The sequence below is a fragment of the Mauremys reevesii genome, linkage group 24, assembly GCF_016161935.1.
Source record: "Mauremys reevesii isolate NIE-2019 linkage group 24, ASM1616193v1, whole genome shotgun sequence".
In the NCBI taxonomy this organism is placed as follows: Eukaryota; Metazoa; Chordata; order Testudines; family Geoemydidae; genus Mauremys; species Mauremys reevesii.
In genome coordinates, this window is record NC_052646.1 from 9,976,797 (window position 1) to 9,989,331 (window position 12,535).

The following is a 12,535-nucleotide window of genomic DNA, read 5'->3' on the forward strand; positions in this document are numbered from 1 at the left end:
GTACGTATTTCCTTATGGGAAGGGGAATCAAATATACCACTAGAGGGCACCTTTATACTAGTATACACTAGGTGTGTCCCAGTATAACTCCTCTGGTGAGCAGGCCGATCTTCTACCCCAAGAGTTATACAGTAGAACCTCAGAGTTACAAACATCAGCGGTAAGAACTGACCAGTCAACCACACACCCCATTTGGACGGGAAGTATGCAATCAGGCAGCAGCAGGGACAAAAAAGGGAAATGCAGGCCACTGCTAAATGTAAACTACTTGAAAAAGAAGGGAAAGCAGCATTTTTCTTCTGCACAGCAAAGTTTCAAAGCTGTATTAAGTCACTGTTCAGTTGTAAACTTCTGAAAGAACAACAACAGTGTTTGGTTCAGAGTTACAAACCACCTGCCGTCCCAAGGTGCTCATAACTCAGAGGTTCTACTGTATGTGACGAACTGGGACTGTTCTTACTGTGATCTTTGAATGCTGAGTGGGGAGTGTTGGCCTGGGAGGACGGTCTGCACTGGGGGATGGGACACTGGCCTTGAGGGAAGATACCTGAGCATGTAACGTGAGAACCCAGGAAGGGGTTAGAGGCCAGGTGACCTGCCCGGGAAGCTGAACAAAGGCTGGGGGAGGAGATGCTGGGGAGGGAGAGGGTTTCAGGGTCTGACTGGGGAATGGAGGGAAGCTGAGACGGGGCTCTGATCCCCCAATGGGGCTGTGGTGCCCCTGGGACCCCAAGATGGATCTAACTGGGGAGGATCCTGTTGTCCATGCCTGCAAGACCTGTCTTGGACTGTGTTCCTGTCATCTAAATAAACCTTCTGCGTTGCTGGCTGGCTGAGAGTCACGGTGAATCGCAGGAAGCCGGGGGTGCAGGGCCTTGTGTCCCCCCACACACTGTGACACTGTACCAGGACAAGAACTGTGGACAGACCTGGCCTCAGGCCAGAGGTAATTAAACTATTTGTGAGACCTTATGCTGAGCAGTGCACTCACACACATCCTGGGCATTAACCCCTTCCTCCCCCCCAGGACAGGAGCACTCAGCACTGGGCTCAGCCTCTGGTAGGACAGGGACCTGGACAATGCAAGGGGAGGTCAGTGGCTCTGAGAGAGGGACATTAGATTGGAGAGGGGAGCACATAAGAGGAGAAAGGGGAGGGGGCCAACCTCCCATTTCCTCTCAATCTGCTTTTAATTGTACTTCATGTACCAGTGGGCAGGAGCGGTGAGTTGTATGGACCTGTGGTGCCCGAGCTCCAGCAAATTCAGAGCCCAGAGTGTGTGTATGTGTGGAGGGAGGACTCGGACCCGTTCTGGGGGTGACGTTGCAGTCTATATAATTTTATACAAATATGCTAATGAGTGAATATAATGTAACTGGAATATGCTTCATGCAAAAGGTCTCTTATAAGGTATCATTACAAAGCTTATAATCTACTGAGTGTGCCCATCCTATTTGTATAAATGTATCACTCTTGTATCTGAAACTAGAAATATGAAATATAACTCTGAGGGCCTATTGTAACTATGCAAAGTGTGGGCCATTAATGGTGGTTTGGAATCCTGATGACTCCCATTAACCAGGGCCATTGTCTGCAGATGGTTATGTTTTACCTGTAATTCTTCCTGTATAGGTGTGTGCTGGCAAGTGAAGTCTTGCAATGACATGTGATCATGTCACCTGAACTGGAATCCATCTTTAACCTGGTGTCTTTCCATTGAGAAGGAGGGGATGGGAACCCAGAGAGGGACAAAGGATTCCCGCCTTATGCAAAAGATGTATAAATGGGTAGAACAGAGTGAGAGGAGCCATCATGAAGAATCCCCTAGCTACCACCTGAGCTGGAACAAGAGCTGTACCAGGGGAAAGAATTGTGCCCAGGCCTGGAAAGTGAGATTATCTGTATTCAGTTTAATTAGACATAGATTTGCACATTTTATTTTATTTTGCTCGGTGACTTACTTTGTTCTGTCTGTTACTGCTTGAAACGACTTAAATCCTACTTTCTGTATTTAATAAAATCACGTTTTACTTATTAATTAACTCAGAGTATGTATTAATACCTGGGGGAGCAAACAGCTGTGCATATCGCTCTATCAGTGTTATAGAGGGCAGACAATTTATGAGTTTATCCTGTATAAGCTTTATCCAGGGTAAAACGGATTTATTTGGGTTTAGACCCCACTGGGAGTTGGGCATCTGAGTGTTAAAGACAGGAACACTTTATAAGCTGCTTTCAGCTAAGTCTGCAGCAGTGGGGCATATGGCTCAGACCCTGGGTCTTTGTTGGAGCAGATGGGTGTGTCTGGCTCAGCAAGACAGGGTGCTGGAGTCCTGAGCTGGCAGGGAAAGCAGGGGTAGAAGTGGTCTTGGCACATCGGGTGGCAGCTCCCAAGAGGGTTTCTGTGATCCAACCCGTCACACTGGGCACCACCAAAAATTATACAAACCTGCCGCCCTTGCCAGTGGGGAGTAGGATAAATCTGGCTGGGGACCTGCAGGGTGCTCTGTCCAGTGTTAATAAGGTTCACTCTAAAAGGCGATCACTCAGAGGGGGAGTGGGAGTGGGGGCGCATCCTTTTGAAACTTGTCCCTAACAATTATATCCTGCATTTATATGCCACCTTGCATCCGAAAAGATATGAAAGGACTTTGCAGATTGCACATATAAACTCTGGGGCAGGACACAGCAGCCGTTTAATAGCACAAAGCAACACTGCACAATGGCTTAGGACAGAAAGGGATGACGGATCCTGTATCCAGTTTAAGCTATTTCAGGAAGCTGATTGCAATTGCCCAAGGTGGAACACGGCCAGGACATTGACTTCATATCCCCTCCTCTTGAGAAAAATCCTGTTAGCTCTTTAATGGGAATTGCAAGTGATCCAGACCTTGATTTCATCCCTTAGGTTCATGACACCAAACCCTGGCACCATGCTGGGCTTCTCTCCAGTGCTGACTCAGAGAAAGGAGCCTGAGTCACTCCTTCCGTTTCCAGTACCAGCTGGGTTTTCCCTGGCGGGGACTCACCTCCACGTTAACTTTGTTCTGCTTGTGCAATCTGATGAGACTGCAGCCCAAGCCTGTACTGCTGTGAGCACAACCAGGGGCAGGACCTCTTAAAGGGACTGATTTGGCTCATCCTGAAGTCAGTGCCAAAGTTCCCATGGACTTTAACGGCAACAGGATTGGACCCTTAGTTCTTGACCAGCCAAATGCTCCCTGAGTGTGGGCGCTCAGTCCTGGTACAACATGCTGAGCAAGTTCTCTGGAGTCTGGCTTACAAACTTGCTGCCTATGGGCAGATCCGCCGGGGGGGGGGGCGGAAGAGGGGCAATTTGCCCCAGGCCCCACAGGGGCCCCCACGAGGGTTTTTTGGGGGGCCCTGGAGCGGGGTCCTTCACTCGCTAAGGGGGCCCCGGAAAACTCTCGCGGGGCCTGGGCCCCCGGAGCTTCTTCCGCTCTGGGTCGTCGTCGGCAATTCGGCAGCGGGGGATCCTTCCGCCCCGGGACCCGCCGCCGAAGAGCCCCGAAGACCCGCGGCGGGGGGGGTGTCCTTCCTAGGATGACCAGATAGCAAGTATGAAAAATCGGGACAGGAAGTGGGGGGGTAATAGGTGCCTATATAAGAAAAAGGCCCAAAAATTAGGACTGTCCCTATAAAATCGGGACATCTGGTCACCCTAGTCCTTCCGGCACTTCGGCGGCAGGTCCCGGGGCGGGTCTTCAGTGGCAATTCGGCAGCAGGGGGCCCTTCCACCCCGGGACCTGCCGCTGAAGTGCCGGGTCTTTGGCGGCGGGGACCCCCCTGCCGCCGAAGACCCCAGGCCCCCTGAATCCTCTGGGTGGCCCTGCCTGTGGGAGCTGCTGCTCCGCCTGAGCAGCTCTGCAAGGCTGGAGAAAGGCAGTGGGGAGAGGAGAAATGATCTAGGATGCCAAGACTTTCCCAGGATGGCTGAGTCTTTCGTGTTTACCCGCAAGGGTCCGCATTTGGTTTGACAACTCCTAGCCAAACATCCTGTTCCTGTAACGTTATCAGAAACAAAGGGGAAATAAAAGTAATGCAGGGCCTGAAATAGGCTTCAGTGAAAAAGCCGGAAGAGAGCTTTGTGCAGGCAAAGTGACCACGACTTCCTGTCTCGTTCTGGTCCTGGTGTAGTTGGTCAATTTTGTTGCTCTGCAGCTGAGTTTAGACACATGAAGCAGGCCAGGAAATTCCTCCTGACTGTCAATTAAAAGCAACTCTTCAGTGCCCTCAAAAAGGATATTTTGGATGGGTGATTTTCCTCAGGATGAATCACCCCTCCCTCTTTAAAATGAACTCCAACCTCTGCTATCTACTGATCCCAGCTTTCAGATGCATTTATTAAGAGACAGAGCAAGGTTTCCTTACATCTGATGCTCTTTGCAAGCGGGCACATCCATGCTGAAATGGGAGAGGATGGTTTAGTCATCTGAACTCCGAGATCCTCTGGAATCGCAGGTTCATACGGTGGCCACCGACTCTGTCCCAGCTCTCACTGCTCTGCATGGACATGACAGCTCCCCTGGTTCTTCTATGTAAGAGGAACTGCGCTAGCCCTTCTGTCCTTGGGGAAAGTTTCCCTTCCCCACTGATTTGCAGCATGCTGTGCTGCTCTCAGTTGACACTCTCCACCCCAGAGGTGACTGCATGTCCGGGGGGCTATAAGAATGTGGTTTGTGAAGATCTTTGGAACAAAAGGCATTCGAGAAATGTACTAGTGCATTATTATTAGGAGTACTTGGTCCTGGAAGATGCCAGGGAGGAGGAGTGTGTTATTTCTATAGTGCAGTAGCTCCCAGAGGTCCCATCAGGAGCAGGCCCCGTTGAGTTAGGGGCTGTACAAACACATACAAAGACACATCCCTGTCCCAAAATGTTTACAGTCTAAGGCAGCAAGGGTAGCAAAGGTCGAGTGACACAGTAACGCACATCCATTGCAGCCGTATATCAACGTTCATTTGACAATATTACTTTTAATTCCAGCATCGTCTCATGAATGAGACTGCGGCCTGGCATGCTGACTGGTCATGTGCATTTGTGCTCCTCCATCTCTCGTAGTTTGTATTGCCTCATTACCACCACCCCTCCCGCCACGTAGACAAGCTGTTCAATTGCCAGGTCTTTGGGGCAGGGACTGGCTCTCTGTTCGGTGTTTGTACAATAGAGTCCTGCTCCATGACTAGAGCTGCTATCCGCTACCACAGTCCGCAACGCTACCACTAATTCTCATTATTACGATTGGATTAACTAAGTGCCACCTCCCCTCATGTGTCGTTCAACTCGGCCCTCTTTACCTCACTGATTTTTTGTAGGTGTTGTGGGAGGGGTGGTCTGTGGGAAGGCTTTAAAGGAGACATTAGTGATCAGGGAAAGTGATCCGGGCCGATGGGGCATCTCTGCGGAAGGTGTGGAGACATTTCCGCAAATAACTGGGAACGAGATGGATGGAGCCGGCACCACTGGCAAAGCAGAGGAGGCAAGAGGTACTGCAAGAAGAGACAAGAGTGAACACATAGGTCTGCAAAGGGCCTTGAAGACAAGCACACAACGCCTGGATTTTGACTGCAATGAAACATGTGGCGCTGGTATATTCAAAGAGGTGGGTCAGAGCAGAAAGCAGGGCAGGCGCTCACAGCAGCTTTTGAACGAGCTGAAGCAGGGTGATGTGGGTGCCAGGGAGAGGAGGCGGTTATAGATAGATGATTCCCTGTTCTCTTCATTCCCTCTGAAGAATTGGCTGCAGTCAGAAGACAGTATACTGGGCTAGAAGGACCATTGGTCTGACCCAGTATGGCCGTTCTTATGTTCTGATAGCAATCCAACCAGGCTCTGGCACAGGAGTGGATGATGGGTTTGGCTGTCTGCAAGAAAAGGAGAAATCTTAGAAATGTTCTGGAGGGAGAAGCACCAAGCTTTGGACACACTGGGATGGATGAGGCAAGAGAGAGGGAGGAGCTAACAGGAGACAAAGAGGAGAGTGATGTTCTCAGCTAGGACAAGCTGGAAGAGATCCAGGGGATTGGAGAGGAAAGAGCAGAAGTTCAGCTGAGGCCACGTTATGGTGAAGCTGATAGTGAGACCTCCTGGGAGCGAGGTCTGAGTCAGCCTGCAATGGAGGGAGCTGTGGAAAGTCAGAGCAGGGGTTCATTGGCACATAGGAGCTAGATGGAACCGGGTGAGAAGATCAGAACACCCGGAGAAAGGGCGAGGAGGAAGAAGAGATGGGGGCTGGCTCAGAGCCCTGTGCCAGTCTCCCAGAGAGGGGTAAGAAGGAGGCACAGCCATCCACCAAATGAGACGCTGATGCACCAGTCAGAGCGGTGGGGAAGAAAGAGCCAGGGAAGCCTGGGAAGAGTAAGAATTCCAGAAGGAGGGTGTCCTCGTCCGGCAGAATGTGCCTGGGCCACGAGGTTTGGCCAGGAGCGGCTGTTGGAGTCTGTGGGGAGAGCAGTTCCAAGGGAGCGGAGCGGGTGGAAGGCAGCCGACGGGGTAGGAGGAGGAGGTGCAGGAGAGGAGCTCCAGGTAGCGGTTGTACCTGTGGTGTTCGGTGAAGCGAAGGAGGACGGACCCGTAACTGCAGGGGTGGGATTGGGGGGGATGTTAGGGTGGGGAGAACAAAGCACGTTCCTGTTGGGAGGGAAACAGGCCAAAGGCAGCAGCCAATGAAAGGAGAGGGGCAGAGGGAGGCTAGTAGCTGGGAGGGCCTGAGGCCAAAAGATCCAGAAGTCAATGTTAGAGAGGAGGAAGGATGGTGATAGCCAGGTGGTGGGGGAGGGGGAAGAGTCAGGCGCCATGTTGTTGGAAGGAGCAGGAGATGGGAGCGGCGGATGCAGAGGACCAGAGGTGGTGGCAGGGGCTGGGCTGGGTGATAGGTATTGGTAAGAACAGGCAGTGGGGAGCCAGGACTCCTGGGGTCTGTGCCTGGCTCTGCCATTGGCTCACAGCCTGGCAGCGGGTTCGGTCACTTCATTTCGCTGTGTCTCACGTAGGGGGGCCGATGCATCAAACCGTGGCAGCCAGCGTTAACCACCCATCCCCCACCAAGGCCAGGCCGGTGGGGAACCTTCCCACGCCAGCCTGCAGGGGGCCGAGGAGCTCCACAGTCCTGTACCCCAAAGACCTGCGGGGCTCAGCCACTGAGTCATACTCAGCGTAGCCCTGGTGGATAGGACCAGGATGGAGTTTGGGTGACGGGGTGTAGAGGGCTGGGGCTGCCGTGTAAACCCTTTGCAAGCATTCGCCGTTCTCTAAAACATGCTGCCATGGTCCTTTTTCTGCACCTCTCCCTGGATGCTGACTCTGTCGATGAGTGATCAAAGCTTCACTATACAGAGCATCTCAGCTCAACTCCCTGACACTAATGAACCCCCCCCCAGCACCCCAGAGGCAGGTTAGCAGCCTCCTATCACCACCCTGCCTTTCTTGGGGTATGTCTACACTTACAATGCTATAGTGCCACTGCGGTGCTTTGGTGTAGACTCTACCTATGCCGATGGGAGGGGTTCTCCTGTCGGCGCAGCTCCCCAGAGGCAGCTCCCCAGAGGCAGTAATCCAGCTCCCTAGAGGCAGGAGCTAGGTTGATGGAGGAATTCTTCTGTCGATCTAGCACTGTCCTCTCCGGGGGTTAGGTCAGTGTAGCTCCATCTCTCAGGGGTGTGGATTTTTCACACACACCCCAAAGTTGTAGCTATACCAATGTAAGGTCCTAGGGTAGACCAGGCCGTGGGACAGTGCTGTAGAAAGTGTTTGTCCTTGTGCCTGTCCTGGACTCGAGCTAGCGAGATTAAAGTTAACTCAGTTGTGTCAGCTGGAGCCGCAATCCCTCACTGTGACCACTGTCTAGCCATATCCTCAGAGTGCGAGTTCTTTGGGCAAGGAGTGTATCTATCTGTATGCTTGCACGGTGCCTGGACTGGGGCACTCTTGGGCCATAAGCAGTAAATAATACCTCACTTCTCTATTCCTTTCCCTGGCTCATGCCTCCCATTCTCCAGAACCTTGCTGCAACCTGGAGGGGAATCCATTTGCCATCACTTCTGCAGCATTGCCAGGGTCCTGAATCGGCCTCTGCTGAAATCCTTCTCCAGGCCTTCCTCTGTTCCCCAGCCCGTTCCCTCGGTTTGCCTGGCATCCCTCTAGCTCTCATCACTATGGCACCACTAGTAGCACAAGACCCTTCTGCAGAGCTGCCACTCTCTGGCTCGCTTAACTCTCCACCGGATTTCCAACTTCAGAGGAAACCCTCTCTGCTCCGCCCTTGCCCGAGCCTCTGAATTCCTCTCTGCTAATGAGTTTTGTGCTGGGCCTGCAGTTCTCACACAGCCAAGCGGCCTCACTGACTTTGGTGCAACGCACCCCTAGGTGAGGACTGTTCACATCTGAATGAGCTCTCCCCTGACAGCTAGCTGGGGAGGGGGAAAGACTTCAGGAGCAAACTGTATTTCCATGGACACACCTACTGTGCGTAGGTATCCAGCAGACAGAGTGGTGTTGTCCAAAGTGATCCACTCTGGCTAGTGTTGGGTTACAAATCGCTTTAGTCCTGAAAGCAGGGGTAGTGAAATGTCATTATCAATGTTGTTATCTTCATTGTATGACTAAAGGGGAGCAGAACTGTGCTGAGCTTGTCCTGAGTGAGGGGTCACCCTCAGCTGAAAGGAACTCGCTAAGCCAGGGGCTTGAATGCCAGACCCCTGTGAAAGTAAAAGGGATTGGGGACAAATGTTCCTACCAGGAGATGTGGGCTCTACAGAAAGGCCCCCAGTCTGGTTTCATTTGCATCTCCCCAGTGTTCAAAGCTAGAGCTAAATAGGCTCCATTAGGAGTCTTTTGTTTTGTTAAGTGTTCACTAAGCCTGCAATCACTTGTGGTGGGACAGCATTTCCTTCCCGCTGGCTTCAGTAATGAAGTTCCCTCACTATGAGCTGACAATCACTGAGAGCTGCGGGGAAACTGTGCAGCGATCACAGCAGAGAAGTAGGTGGCAGCAGAAGGTGACTGTCTGCAAACTGGCCGGTGAGGGTAGCTGGCGGAGCAGAACAGCAGCTGGCGGGATGGCCAGTGGAGCAGCAAGGTGCCTTCCCCAGGTGGGAGGTGAACTCACACAGATGCCCCTCTGAACCCTGCGTCCTCACTGACCAAAGACAACCCCTGTGAGTGGGGTCTGGTGAGGGAGCAGAGAGGGGCACAGAAAAGGAACTCAAGGACATGAGGCGGAAGGCTCTGCCCCACTCACTCTGGGGTGAGTGTCCTGCTCACAGTTTTATGGTTATGAATCCTGCTTGCGGCATTTCCCCTAATTTATGTTGGGTAACTTTTTTTCTTTCATTAAAAACTTCTTCCCTACACGCAGACTCTGTGCTTGCGAGTGGGGAAGTATAGCCTCTCAGGGGCACCCAGGGGAGGTGTGTAATTTTCCCAGGTTACATGTATAATTGCGTGAAACGACAAGCTCCTCAGAGGAAACCCAGCGTCATGGAAAGTGACTCAGTTCCCTTCATCTCCCCTCTTCCTGACGCCCCTTCCTTCTCTTCCTGTCACTCTAAGGCCCTTATCATGCTGACGGAAAGAACTAGAATCTGCCTATGCAGAAGTAAACACTGATGATTTGGCAGCTCTACATCAGACCCAACCAGCCCTAGGTTGGATGCACTCAAGCTGTGCAGCGCATCAGCCCTCCCCACCCCCATGGAGTTCACCTCCAGTAATGCCAGCCCCAGCCTTCAAAAATCGTCAGTCAGGTTTCAAAAAAAAATTCCTGAGATTTTAAAAAATAATGAACGTTGGGTCCATTTTATTTGCCTTTTGGTTTTTTTCGCCTGTCTCGGTTCCCAACTTCAGGCTTTCTCCACAGTCACAAGGGCTAGAAACTTTATTAAATGAAACCTGAGCGTCTCATGTAATCACATGAATCTGGGAGCTGGGGCTCTAAGCTAAATGTATCACGAGACTGGTGATAAAATCGTGAGAGCTGGAAACATGGCTGTCAGTTGGGCCAATGGGTAAAATAGGGCAAAACAATACAGTACTGGTAAAAGCAACAAGCTGCATATGTATCAGAGGGGTAGCCGTGTTAGTCTGGATCTGTAAAAGCAGCAAAGAATCCTGTGGCACCTTATAGACTGACAGACGTTTTGCAGCATGAGCTTTCGTGGGTGAATACATATGTGTGATCTGTCAGATACGCCCAAGGAAACCGACGCTAATTCAGCACTGATAGGCTCGAGATGGTAATGCACAGAAGCCAGGAAATTCAACGTCATGGTTTTCATAGCAACCTGAATATGACATTGTGACACCCTGTACCTCAGAGTAGCATCCTGGAACTCTCCATATTCATCACTGTGATATAATTATGAGATGGTCTGTACAAAGTATCATTTTAAAAGTCTCGATCTGCTGAACATGAATATCCTGTTGGATTGTAGGGGCTACTATCGTGTGTTAGGTGATGAAGTGTATATGTTACTGAAATACGTTGTGAGATTGGGAAAACCCACAACCAGCCTTTTAGGTACAACAATGGAGTTGATTGATGGCTTCTCAGCACCCATCAAGAAAAGAATCCACTATCCTTGAGACGTCTTGGAGGAGTTGTGTAGGCCCTGGGGGTGGACTAACCCATCTCACAGTGATGAAACTATAAAAGAGGGGAAGTGACATCATCACTTGGCCTCACTACCCCCACAATTCAACATCTGGAAACGCATCTGGAGGACAACGACTTTGAACTGGGGGAGGGTGGTTCTGAGTCGGGAAAGAGTCCCAGCTAGTGTACTGAGGATCCGTGACCTGTTTGTACTATCTGCCAGGGTGAGACACTGCTTGACTGAAATCCTGCTTAGTTTGTAGACCTCAGATTGCAAATTTATTTTTATTTCTTGAGTAACCAACTTTGATCCCTACACTTGCGACTTATAATCACTTAAAATCGATTTCTGTAGTTAATAAACCTGTTTTATATTTGACCTAAAACAGTGGGTTTTGGTTGAAGTGCTTGGAAAATCTCAGCTCAGTTTACAAAGGTGAGTGCATGTCCACTCACACTGAGGGAGGGGCAAATGTAATGAACTTAAGAGGGGAATTCCCTGTGGGGAATCAGATATGCAATTCCCATGGCTATAGAGGCTAGTTCAATATTTTCATGGAAAGCCATGTAGTATAGTGTGATTTGAGCAAGGGGTTGGGCTAGACGACCTCCTGAGGTCTCTTCCAACCCCGATCTTCTATGATTCTATGATTCAGCTACTGCTTGGAAGCTGAGGCATTAAATTATGGGGTGACCCACAGATTTTGCAGCCCCCAAATGCTGCCCTTAATCTGACTGTGGCTGAGACCATGCATATCTCATGATCTGCCGAAAAAATTTCCCTCATAGTCAGCTTCAGGAAAGTTTTCTTCCCACTGAGAAGGGCTGGAAATGGACTCTTTCTTGAAATATTATAGCTGAGATGGGCCTTGACCCTGAAAGGGCACCAAAAAGTAAGGATTTACCCAGTGCCAGCGCTGGACACCAGTGTTAACAGTTTCAGAGAGGTAGCTGTGTTAGTCTGTATCAGCAAAAACAACGAGGAGGCCTTGTGGCACCTTAGAGACTAACAAATGTATTTGGGCATAAGCTTTCGTGGGCTAGAACCCACTTCATCAGATGCATGGAGTGGACAATACAGAGGCAGATATAAAAACACAGTACATGAAAAGATGGGAGTGGCCTTACCAAGTCGGGGGTCAGTGCTAACGAGCCAATTCAATTAAGGTGGAAGTGGGCTATTCTCAACAGTTGACAAGAAGGGGTGAATACCAAGGGAGGAAAAATCACTTTTGTAGTGGTAATGAGGCCAATGTAATCATGGTGGCCCATTTCAAACAGTTGACAAGAAGGTGTGAGTATCCCTCGGGGGAAATTAGTTTTGTTAACAGCGGTACCCTTGCAAAAAAATGCCAGTCACACTGCCAACCACAACTGATCAGGACATTTGCTGTACGTCTCCACTAACATGCTGGGATATTGACGCAGAGGTGAGATGGTTATCTCAAATCAACACCCCCACCCCCCCACAGCACAGTTGTATCTAGCAGCATGCCGAAGTGTGTCCCTCAATCCCTGTCACTCACATACAAACCCACCTAAAGCCTAACAAGTCAGCTGGCTACTGAGACAGACAGACAGACGGAGATCACAGGCCATTCATAGCAAGTAAGTTAAATAAAGGTGCGCATGCTCACCGTATCCTGTATACACATTTTAATGAGCGAAAAAATACACGAGCCAGTATAGTACAATACATTCAAGACATTAAGGAAAAATCTTAATTTCTGTAGCACTCTCTATATTCAGAGATGATTAGAGCTGGCTGGAACATTTTAGAATAAACTTTTTTCATTCAAATATGCTGTTTAGTCAAAGCCGAAACATTTCACACAGTTGTACTGAGTCTGAAGAAATGTTTGAGTGGAAGGTTTCTGAGGTCCAGGTGGACCATCCGGTCAGAGAGCGAGTGAGCGGAATTGA